The sequence below is a fragment of the Leucopleurus acutus genome (genome assembly GCF_964270905.1).
Source record: "Leucopleurus acutus genome assembly, chromosome: 5".
Taxonomy (NCBI): Eukaryota; Metazoa; Chordata; class Mammalia; order Artiodactyla; family Delphinidae; genus Leucopleurus; species Leucopleurus acutus.
This window is the reverse complement of record NC_139147.1, coordinates 141,861,935-141,874,370: the sequence shown is the minus strand read 5'-3', so window position 1 is coordinate 141,874,370 and position 12,436 is coordinate 141,861,935. Positions and strand designations below refer to the sequence as shown.

At 41.9% G+C, this 12,436-nt stretch overlaps 1 pseudogene across 1 annotated transcript in view; it reads left to right on the top strand.

Annotated features, from left to right (window-relative positions):
* Positions 1-11,035: 11,035 nt before the first annotated feature.
* Positions 11,036-12,436, top strand: part of LOC309961816 (S-phase kinase-associated protein 1-like) — a 42,997-nt pseudogene continuing 41,596 nt past the window's right edge. The window contains exons 1-2 of the transcript in view: positions 11,036-11,187; positions 11,486-11,656. The product of the transcript in view is annotated as an S-phase kinase-associated protein 1-like (transcript). The remainder of the gene's footprint in view (positions 11,188-11,485; positions 11,657-12,436) is intronic.

Genomic DNA, 12,436 nt, shown 5'->3' with positions numbered 1-12,436 from the left:
TGGTGCCACTTACTTTGAATGTATAATCATCCCCTGCAAAAGCAGATGAGCCAGTAAAATAAAGTCTACCATCTGTCTCTCCATGTTTTTTTTCAACAATCATCCTACGAGCTCCGGAGAAAACCTTCTCTGCAGCCACGAATCAGTCAGGCTGATTTGAAACGATCACCAGAGAGAATAATGTGCCAGAATCAAAGAGCAACTCTAAAGTGAGAAAAATACAGCAAATAAATTCTAGGATCGCCTGACACACTGGGAACATTATGTTGCCAGGGGTTCATCATCATTATGTTGAATACAACAGTCATTATTAAGCATCTCCATCAAAACATTAATCTTGATTTAACTGAATCTGGTTGAGACTCTGCACATTGGTTGTTTGCCCAGGCACGAATTTATCTTGACCAAAATTAGTCTTAATCAGCTTGGCTTGAGTAATAATGTGGTCAAAAACCATAGCCAGTAGACAGCTTGAGAGGCTTCTCCAGCAATTCATAGATTAGAGAAGAGCAGAACTTTGAAAAATTACTTTGCAAGGAGCTGACACCTCTCCTGCATCTCAGAACACCATGACTCAGTCCAAGCAGTGTTAGCAAAAGCCATGGTTGCCCGCTGTGGAAAGGTTTCCGGGGAGAGAAGAGTGCACGACAGACAGTCAGGGCAGGAGGTCTGGACTACGTTGAAGGTCTGCTGTTGGCACTGTTTCTTCTGCGTGCTGCCTTGTGAGATTCAGAGCTAAGAAGATGGCTTATTTTGAACGTCTGTCAAAAGCGGTCATGATTAGATTCTGACCACTCCAAATCACGGTGGATTACAAGCAAGACTAAAAATGTGCTGGTGCAACTTTTTCCTTCAAAAAAGCAATTACAAGTCGCATGTTTACAAGGATGGGTGACATCTAGTTTGTCACAAAAACATTTCAATTGCAATCAGATCCATCTTTCCCAGGAATCCCTTCATTTCACATCCAAGGGCTGGCTTCTTTGGCTCCAGAAATGAGACCACACTCTCCCTGAAAACATGCACAGATATATCTCACACAGACGGGGAAACTGGGGCGGGAGGAGCGAACAAGCAGCACCACAATTCCAAACGTATGGTGTCTGTGGCGTATAAATATAAAACTGCTGACCCCAGACATTCAAAGAATGTCTATTCCGGACTTCCCTGGCGGTCCAGCGGTCAAGACTCCGCGCTTCCACTGCAGGGGCACGGTTCGATCCCTGGTCGGGGAAGCTCCCGCATGCCGCAGGGTGCAGCCAAAAAAAAGGAGAAAAGAAAGTCTATTCTTAACTTGAACCCAAGTATCCCTGGGGTTGCTGAGGACATAGTTTCAGAAGTAAACAAATTTTTATTTTAAAAAGTTTTCATTTCTGGTTTCATTCCAAAAGTAATTTTTAAACTTCTCATAGGGGCTTCCCTGGTGGCACAGTGATTTAGAACCCGCCTGCCAATGCAGGGGACACGGGTTCGAGCCCTGGTCCAGGAAGATCCCACATGCCGCGGAGCAACTAAGCCCGTGCGCCACAACTACTGAGCCTGCGCTCTAGAGCCCACGAGCCACAACTACTGGCCTGCACTCTAGAGCCCATGGGCCACAACTACCGAGCCCAGAAGGCACAACTACTGAGCCTGCGCTCTAGAGCCCACGAGCCACAACTACTGAGCCCGTGCACCACAGCTACTGAGCCCACGTGCCTAGAGCCCGTGCTCCACAACAAGAGAAGCCACCACAATGAAAAGCCCACGCACTGCAACGAAGAGTAGGCCCCGCGCGCCACAACTAGAGAAAGCCTGCGCAAAGCAACGAAGACCCAATGCAGCCAAAACTAAATAAATTAAAAAAAAGAAAACTTCTCATAAAGCATAGTTTTGATCATCCAGATCAGCTCAAAACCAAATAAGAAGTTTCAATTATTCATTTGCATTCATGTTTATAATACCTTTGATGGCAGATGATACTACTTTAATTGTTGCAAGATAATTAGGACCAAAAAAAAGCAGACTTACTACGTAAATGATGCAGTCACAACAAAACCCATAGCGTCATGGCTTACTGGCCCGTGAAGGGTTTGGCAGTGGTCAAGGAAAAAAAGTAGCGGGCAATGTCAGTTACTGCGATTGAGGATAGAGTCCAGGCTTCCCAGATCTGGGGCAGGTGAGAAGGATCAGAGAGGTATTTGGCACATATACAGGTAAATTTCTTAAAAGAAAATGCATCGCAGTCTTAATTGTATTTTTCCATTAATTATTAAAAGCAAAGCAGTTGCTTTGTCAGTGAAGGGAGTGAAGATATTTGCAATCATTTCCCCGAGGTGTCTTTATTCCACCTTGTGCCATAGGTGAGGTAATCTAAAACAAGGCAGATTTTCTTGCCTGAGGCTAAAAAACATTTCTTTGATTGTTGAAGGGAGACCAGAAATGAAATGCGTTCAGACTCTGATGGATCCTGAGAAGAAATCCTGCACTCTGTCCCATCTAGGAGCCCAAAGTAGGAACAGAAACTGCAGTTAAGTTTGGGGCAACCAGAGCAGAGAGGACTTGGCCTCCCACTCTTGAACAAAGGTGATAAAGTCAGCAAGACCCCACGGGAGAAATGGTTGTGTGTGGACGAGTTCCCCAAGCCTAAAAGTAACAAAGAAGTGGCTGGACAATTTTGTAAGGTTGAGAGAGGCCCCAAAGTAGCCTGAGTTTAAATAATGCCGCCACAAAATTTCCCGTAGCCCGATGTGACATAGGAGCAGTAGAATCATCGCTGACACAGTGTACCCAAGAATGGCACAGAAACCAGCTGAGAGTGAGAGAGAGAGATTGACTGGAAACAGCTTGGAGTGAGGGCCCCTGCCGGGCCTGCATGGACCAGCAATGGAGCACTGGAGGTCTCAGCTGACTGTGGACTGAGGGCAACACAGACCAGCTGCCCCACCCAGGACTTGACACCATAATGGAGTTATTCTCCAGTGTTATCAGGTGTCAGGATTCCCCAGAGAGCTTGCTAATGCACACAGTTAGGGGCCCCGCCCCCAGAGTTCCTGATTCAGCAGGTCTGGGATGGGGACTGAGAATCTGCATTTCTAACACATTCTCAGGTCACGCTGATGTGGCCTCGGGACCACACTCGGAAAATCACTGCTAGGATGCACCCGAACCCCCTAACTTAGTGAAACCCAGATATAAGTGGGAAATCCCAGAGCTCATACAAATGTGTATACGTATGGGAAGATACTGACATTTTTCATACACCTGCACATGGGAACTAAGATTTGTATCCATCACAGAGATACGGGCAAATAGTTTCCTAAATCTCTACTTGGTTATTTTCTCCTCTGGAAAGTATCACTTCCTATTCTATTGCAGCACTGAACAGAATTCTTAAATATACCCAGTAATATGTTAGTGATTTATTTCTTCAACACTTAATGAAATCAAGGTCATTGGTGTTGGAACCCACTGTCTAAAGTATTCTAAATAAATTATAGACACAATAGCAATGATTACTTTTTTAATAGATCTTTATTGGAGTATAATTTCTTCACAATACTGTGTTAGTTTCTGTTGTACAACAAAGTGAGTCAGCCATATGCATACATATGTCCCCATATCTCCTCCCTCTTGAGCCTCTTCCCACCCTCTTGAGCCTCTTCCCACCCTCCCTATCCTACCCCTCTAGGTCATCGTAAAACATCAAGCTGACCTCCCTGTGCTATGCTGCTGCTTCCCACTAGCTATCTATTTTACATTTGGTAATGTATATATGTCGATGCTACTCTCACTTCACCCCAGCTTCCCCCTCCACCCCCCGGGGTCCTCAAGTCCATTCTCTGTGTCTATGTCTTTATTCCTGCCCTGCCACTAGGTTCATCAGTACCATTTTTTTTTTTTTAGGATTCCATATATATGTGTTAGCATACAGTATTTGTTTTTCTCTTTCTGACTTACTTCACTCTGTGTGACAGACTCTAGGTCCATCCACCTCACTACAAATAACTCAATTTCATTCCCTTTTATGGCTGAGTAATATTCTATTGTATGTATGTGATATGTGCCACATCTTCTTTATCCATTCATCTGTCAGTGGACATTTAGGTTGCTTCCATGTCCTGGCTATTGTAAATAGTGTTGCAGTGAACATTGCGGTACATGTCTCTTTTTGAATTACGGTTTTCTGAGGGTATATGCCCAGTAGTGGGATTGCTGGGTCATATGGTAGTTCTATTTTTAGTTTTTTAAGGAACCTCCATACTGCTCTCCATAGCAGTTGTATCAGTTTACATTCCCCCAACAGTGCAGGAGGGTTCCCTTTTCACCACACCCTTTCCAGCATTTATTGGTTCTAGATTTTTGATGATGGTCATTCTGACCGGTGTGAGGTGATAGCTCACTGTAGTTTTGATTTGCATTCTCTAATAATTAGTGATGTTGAGAGTCTTTTCATGTACCTCTTGGCCAATCTATATGTCTTCTTTGGTGAACTATTTAGGTCTTCCACCCATTTTTTAACTGGATTGTTTGGTTTTTTTGATACTGAGTTCCATGAGCTGTTTGTATATTTTGGAGATTAATCCTTTGTCCGTTGTTTCCTTTGCAAATATTTTCTCCCATTCGGAAGGTTGTCTTTTTGTCTTGTTTATGGTTTCCTTTGCTGTGCAAAAGCTTTTAAGTTTCATTAGGTCTGGTTTGTTTATTTTCGTTTTTATTTCCATTACTCTAGGAATCAAAAAAGACTTGCTGTGGTTTATGTCAAAGAGTGTTTTTCCTATGTTTTCCTCTAAGAGTTTTATAGTGTCTCATCTTACATTTAGGTCTTTAATCCATTTGGAGTTTATTTTTGTGTATGGTGTTAGGGAGTGTTCTAATTTCATTCTTTTACAGGTAGCTGTCCAGTTTTCCCAGCACCACTTATTGAAGAGGCTGTCTTTTCTCCATTGTATCTTCTAGCCTCCTTTGTCGTAAATTAGGTGGCCATATGTGGGTGGATTTATCTCTGGGCTTTCTATCCTGTACCATTGATCTATATTTCTGTTTTTGTGGCAGTGCCATACTGTCTTGATTACTGTAGCTTTGTAGTATAGTCTGAAGTCCAGGAGCCTGATTCCTCCAGCTCCATTTTTCTTTCTCAAGATTGCTTTGGCTATTCAGGGTCTTTTGTGTTTCCATACGAATTGGAAAATTTTTTGTTCTAATTCTGTGAAGAATGCCATTGGTAGTTTGATAGGGATTGCACTGAATCTGTAGATTACTTTGGGTAGTATAGTCGTTTTCACAATATTGATTCTTCCAATCCAAGAACATGGTATATTTCTCCATCTGTTTATGTCATCTTTGATTTCTTTCATTAGTGTTTTATAGTTTTCTGAGTACAACTCTTTCGCCTCTTTAGGTAGGTTTATTCCTAGGTATTTTATTCTTTTTGTTGCAATGGTAAATGGGATTGTTTCCTTAATTACTCTTTCTGATTTTTCGTTGTTAGTGTGTAGGAATGCCAGAGATTTCTGTGCATTAATTTTGTATCCTGCAACCTTACCAAATTCATTGATTAGTTCTAATAGTTTTCTGGTGGCATCTTTAGCATTTTCTATGTATAGTATCATGTCATCTGCAAACAGTGACAGTTTTACTTCTTCTTTTCAAATTTGTATTCCTTTTATTTCTTTTTCTTCTCTGATTGCCGTGGCTAGGACTTTCAAAACTATGTTGAATAAGAGTGGTGAGAGTGGACATCCTTGTCTTGTTCCTGATCTTAGTGGAAATGCTTTCAGTTTTTCACCAATGAGTATGATGTTTGCTGTGGGTCTGTCATATATGGCCTTTTTTATGTTGAGGTAGGCTCCCTCTATGCCCATTTTCTGGAGAGTTTTTATCAGAAATGGGTGTTGAATTTTGTCAAAAGCTTTTTCTGCATCTATTCAGATGATCACATGGTTTTTATTCCTTAATTTGTTAATATGGTGTATCACATTGATTGATTTGTGTATACTGAAGAATCCTTGAATCCCTGGGATAAATCCCACTTGATCATGGTGTATGATCCTTTCAATACGTTGTTGGATTCTGTTTGCTAGTATTTTGTTCAGGATTTTTGCATCTATATTCATCAGTGATATTGGTCTATAATTTTCTTTTTTGTGGTATCTTTTTCTGGTTTTGGTATCAGGGTGGTGGTGGCTTTGTAGAATGAATTTGAGAGTGTTCCTCCCTCTGCAATTTTTTGGAAGAGTTTGAGAAGGATCGGTGTTAGCTCTTCTCTAAACATTTGATAGAATTCACCTGTGAAGCCATCTGGTCCTGGACTTTTGTTTGTTGGAAGATTTTTAATTACAGTTTCAATTTCATTACTTGTGATAGGTCTGTTTATATTTTCTAATTCTTCCTGGTTCAGTCTTGGAAAATTGGATCTTTCCAAGAATTTGTCCATTTCTTCATGGTTGTCCATTTTACTCGCATATGGTTGTTTGTAGTAGTCTCTTATAATCCTTTGTATTTCTGCAGTGTTAGTTGTGATTTCTCCTTTTTCATTTCTAATTTTATTGATTTCTGTCCTCTCCCTTTTTTTCTTGATGAGTCTGGCTAAGGGTTTATCAATATTTTTTATCTTCTCAAAGAACCAACTTTTAGTTTTCCTGATCTTTGCTATTGTTTTGTTTCTATCTCATTTATTTCTGCTCTGATCTTTATGATTTCTTTCCTTCTACTGACTTTGGGTTTTCTCTGTTCGTCTTTCTATAGTTGCTTTAGATGTAGGGTTAGATTGTTTATTGGAGGTTTTTCTTGTTTCTTGAGGTGAGATTGAATTGCTATAAATTTCCCTCTTAGAACTGATTTTGCTGCATCCTATAGGTTTTGGGTCATTGTGTTTTCATTGTCATTTGTTTCTATGTATTTTTTTAATTTCTTTTTTGATTTCTTCAGTGATCTCTTGGTTATTTAGTAGCACACTGTTTAGCCTCCGTGTATTTGTGGTTTTTACAGTTTTTTTCCTGTACCTGATTTCCAATCTCATAGCGCTGTGGTCAGAAAAGATGCTTGATACAATTTCAATTTTCTTAAATTTCCCAAGGCTTGATTTGTGACCCAAGATGTGATCTATCCTGGAGAATGTTCTGTATGCACTTGAGAAGAAAGTGTATTCTGCCACTTTTGGGTGGAATGTTCTATACATATCAGTTAAATCTATCTGTTCTAACAATGTTCATTGCAGCACTATTTACAATAGCCAGGACATGGAAGCAAGGTTAAGTGTCCATCGACAGATGTATGGATAAAGAAGATGTGACACATATATACAATGGAATATTACTCAGCCATAAAAAGAAATGAAATTAAGTTATTTGCAGTGAGGTGGATGGACCTAGAGATTCTCCTACAGAGTGAAGTCAGAAAGAGAAAAACAAATACTCTATGCTAACACATATATATGGAATCTAAAAAAAAAAAAAAAGGTTCTTCAGAACCTAGCAGCAGGACAGGAATAAAGACGCAGATGTAGAATATGAACTTGAGGACACGGGGAGGGGAATGGGTAAGCTGGGACAAAGTGAGAAAGTGGCATGGACATATATACACTACCAAGTGTAAAACTGATAGCTAGTGGGAAGCAGCCGCATGGCACAGGGAGATCAGCTCTGTGCTTTGTGTCCACCTAGAGGGATGGAATATGGAGGGTGGGGAAGGAGACGCAAGAAGGAGGAGAGATGGGGATCTATGTATATGTATAGCTGATTCACTTTGTTATACAGCAGAAACTAACACACCATTGTAAAGCAATTATACTCCAATAAAGTTGTTAAAAAAAATCTATCTGGTCTATTGTGTCATTTAAAGCTTGTGTTTCCTTATCTATTTTCTGTCTGGATGATATGTCCATTGGTGTAAGTAGGGTGTTAAAGTCCCCTACTGTTATTGTGTTACTGTTGATTTCCCCTCCCATGGTTGTTAGCACTTGCCTTATGTATTGAGGTGCTCCTATGTTGGCTGCATAAACATTTATAATTGTTATATCTTCTTCTTGGATTGATCCCTTGACCATTATGTAGTGTCCTTCCTTATCTCTTGTAACAGTCTTTATTTTAAAGTCTATTTTACCTGATACGAGTATTGTTATTCCAGCTGTCTTTTGATTTCCATTTGCATGGAGTATCTTTTTCCATCTCCTCACTTTCAGTCTGTATGTGTCCCTAGGTCTGAAGTGGATCTCTTGTAGACAGCATATGGGTCTTGTTTTTGTATCCATTCAGCCAGTCTGTGTCTTTTGGTTGGGGCATTTAGTCCATTTACATTCAAGGTTATTATCAATATGTATGTTCCTATTACCATTTTCTTAATTGTTTTGGATTTGTTTTTGTGGGTCTTTTTCTTCTCTTGTGTTTCCCGCCTAGAGAAGTTTCTTTAGTATTTGTTGTAGAGCTGGTTTGGTGGTGCTGAATTCTGTTAGCTTTTGCTTGTCTGAAAAGCTTTTGCTTTCTCTGTCAAATCTGAATGAGATCCCTGCTGGGTAGAGTAATCTTGGTTGTAGGTTTTTCTCTTTCATCACTTTAAGTATATCCTGCCACTCCCTTCTGGCCTACAGAGTTTCCACTGAAAAATCAGCTGATAACTTTATGGGATTCCTTTGTATGTTATTATTTGTTTTTCCCTTGCTGCATTTAATATTTTTTCTTTGAATTTAATTTTTGTTAGTTTGATTAATATGTGTCTTGGTGTGTTTCTCCTAGGGTTTATCCTGTATGGGACTCTCTGTGCTTCCTGGACTTGAGTGACTATTTCCTTTCCCATGTTAGGGAAGTTTTCCACTATAATCTCTTCAAATATTTTCTCAGTCCCTTTCTTTTTCTCTTCTTCTTCTGGGACCCCTATAATTCAAATGTTGGTGCATTTAGTGTTGTCCTAGAGGTCTCTGAGATTGTCTTCAATTCTTTTCATTCTTTTTTCTTTATTCTGTTCCTCAGCAGTTATTTCCACCATTTTGTCTTCCAGCTCACTTATTCGTTCTTCTGCCTGTTATTTCTGATTCCTTCTAGTGTATTTTTAATTTCAGTTATTGTGTTGTTCAACTCTGTTTGTTTGTTCTTTAGTTCTTCTAGATCTTTGTTAAATATTTCTTGTATTTTCTCAATCCGTGCCTCCATTCTATTTCCGAGATTCTGGATCATCTTTATTATCATTACTCTGAATTCTTTTTCAGGTAGATTACCTATTTCCTCTTCATTTACTTGGTCTTGTAGGTTTTTACCTTGCTCCTTCAACTGTGACATATTTTTTTGCTGTCTCACTTTTTTTTCCTTTTTTTTATGAGTGGGATTGTGTTCTTGTCTTACTGGTTGTTTGGCCTGAGGCTTCTGACACTGGAGTTTGTAGGCCTCTGAGGGTGTAGGACCCGGCATGAAAGCCAGGCAGACTTCCCCAGACAATTGGGCAGGGAAAATGCTGGGCACGCTCCCCCCTGATCCAAGCCCCCAGGGTCCCTCCAGGCGTGGGAACCCCTCCCCCCTCTCAGCCACCCCCTCAGGGGCGCCGGTCCTGTCCGGCCTCCATTTCTGCTTCCCCCTCAGTCCCCCCACATCCTACCAGTTCACTCGGGGGTTCTTCCCATCTCCTTGGGCGCTAGGGTCCCCCACCACCGTCCAGCAGGCGCCCTAGGTGTGGAGTTCCCGTCTCCCCACTCAGCAACGATTCTTTTAAAATACATTGGTTCAAGTCACCTCCCTGGTCAAAATTCCCCAGTGGCTCCCGTGTCACTCAAGTTCAGGCCACCCCACGGTGGCCTGCAAGGCTCTCCGTGGCTCAGGGCCCCCCCACCCCCCCCATCCTCTCTGCACCCCAGCTCACTCACGCTGCCCAGATACACTGACCCATCTCCTGTTCCTGGCAAAGCTGGAGGCCGTCCACACCGCAGGACCTGCGTGCAAGTCCCTCTGCCCCGCCCACTCCTCCTCCAGGTCTCTACTCAAATATTATCACCTTCTCAGGGACACCTTCTTCTTAACCGATAAAAAGGAGCTCCTTTCCCCTTCATTTCCCTTCACTCTCTTTCTACTTTAGTCCTTTTTTTTTTTTTTTTTTTTGGCTGCACTGTGTGCAGCACGTGGGATCTCAGCTCCCTGACAAGGGATTGGAGCACACCCCCCTGCAACAGAAGCAGAAAGTCTTAACCACTGGACCTCCAGGAAAGTCCCTATTCACTTATCATGACCCGACATATATATTTTAGTTCTTTTTTTTCTTCTTCTTTGAATTGTCTACTAGAATGTAAACACCACGAAAGAAGGAAATCTGCTTTGTTGACTGCTAGATCCCCGGGGCCTAGAAAGCGCCTGGCAAGTAACATCACTCAGTCAATGACTGTCGAATGAATGAACAGAAAGGCCCAGCAGACCAACAGCACCAAGAACCCTTCTGCCACAAATGCCCAAAGAGGCAGGAGGGAAATTGTCCACCCCAGGATACCCCCCGCACCAGTTCCCTCTGCGCGTCCAACTTCCCCTCTTCTCACCCCCACGCCCTACCCACCAGCACTAAGAAGAGGTATGTAGTTGCTATTGGCAGGAGCAAAGGAGGCAACAAGGAAGGCACAGGGAAAGCCAGGGGCAAGGAGAGAAGCCCTCCTTCTCCATGCCAGGTAACCCCCTCGGGTGAAGATACAAGAATGGCCCGTGATCCTGTGGCCCAGGGACAAGCACGGTCCACATCTGGCGCATAAACGTCCTTCCAGACGTTCATATGTGCAGAGATACACAAGCATATTAATCACTTTTCAACTTTCACGGTAGACTTGACTCCAGACAGAGATCTCTAGGGGTTAATCCCAAAGGACTGTAAAATCCAAAGATCAGCTCAACAGAAGAGACGGGCAGAGGGCAGGTGGACAGGCTTACACTTGAACAATAGTCTCCCTGAGCTTTCCGGACGCTGAGAGTTTCTCTGCTCCAAGGTCAACAGACATAATTGTTTTGGTTAAGTGTTGTGTTTAGGTAAGTGATGTCAAAAGGGTCAAACATGTTTTCATTCTCAAGGTTTATCAGAAACACCAAGTGCCGCAATGGAGCACTCAATTGTCACCGTCTTCCGGGAGACCTTTGAGAACTTAATGAGTTCGTCCTTTTACACTAGGAGAGAGTTCAAACTGAAAGAATCTTTCCGACGAATCACATTAAAATTTACTCCAGACGGCCAGTGCTCTGAGCTAGAAGAGTAAAGACAAGTCTGCCACATGCACTTCATTTGCTTACATGGCCTACGATTCCCTAAGAAGAAGCCCACAATTTACACCCCAGCCAAAGAGAAGGATAAGCAGGCCAGCTCTGCCTCTGGGAAGAAGAAGAGGAAGAAGAAGGAGGCATATTTTAGTTGCACGGGGAAAATCCTAAAGCGAACCCACCCGGACTTCAGTGGGTGCTTCTGGATCTTGGATGCACTGGGAGCTCTGGAGGACTTGGTGGCTGGAACGGGTTAGCCTAGAGGCGGTTAGACTGTCCCTCTACATCCACAGAAGAGCCGTCACCAGCAGAGAGATCCTTGAGGCAGTCAAGCAGAGATGCTCTCTGAAGAGCTTGGGAATAAATGAAGTGAACCTGAATGGCTCTGTTGTTGAAAAGATTACACTTGTCAAACAAAATTGGATCCGCTGGAGGACTGAGCTGGAAGATGAAGTATCTGACAAGTACCCGCTGCAATGGTGGTCTTGGTGTGACACACCTGGTCTCTGGGTCTTGCATTTTTAGTCTCGGACTTAATTTGTGAAAAAAATAAAAATAAAGGAAAGACACTTTCAAAAAAGAAGAAAATTTACTCCAAATGTCTTTTAACTTTTGGACTTTAAATAAGAGATGAAGGTTTTCCCCGAATCAAAATGTATCTTCTTGCTTAATGCGATGATAAATTTCCACAGAAGCTGCCCAGAGTATACTTCAATGAAACCAAAGATGCATAGAGGTCACAAGGAAGAGATTGAAGTGACTTTCAATATAAAGCGATTAGAGGTTCAGGAAAAGCAACGCTTCTGGATGTCAAAGTTGTCCAGACTCTCAAATCTTGACTTTGTTGATTTAGAACACCATGGTGCTAAGTGGCATGGAGGCATCCCCGTACCAGCATGTTCCTTTCTCAACTTTTTCTCCCCCTTTCTCTTCATGCTCTGCACCTATGCCTACCACAGAGTAGATACAGAGAAGGTTTGTACTAAAAGTTATAAATGAACGGATGAATAAATATCTCTACATGTCCATCAGAAATTCCACTACCTCCTGGTAAATTTTTTAATATCAAGTTTGCATTTGTTATCTTACTGATTCATAGTAAAAACCAATGTGTGTAATTATTTTGCCAACAGGCTTCCCAGTAGACAGCAGCATATGGTGGGAAGATCATGGGTTTCTGAATATATATATAAATTTGAGGCTTTACGACCTCTTGTGCCCTTGGACAAGTTGTCTGACTTTCT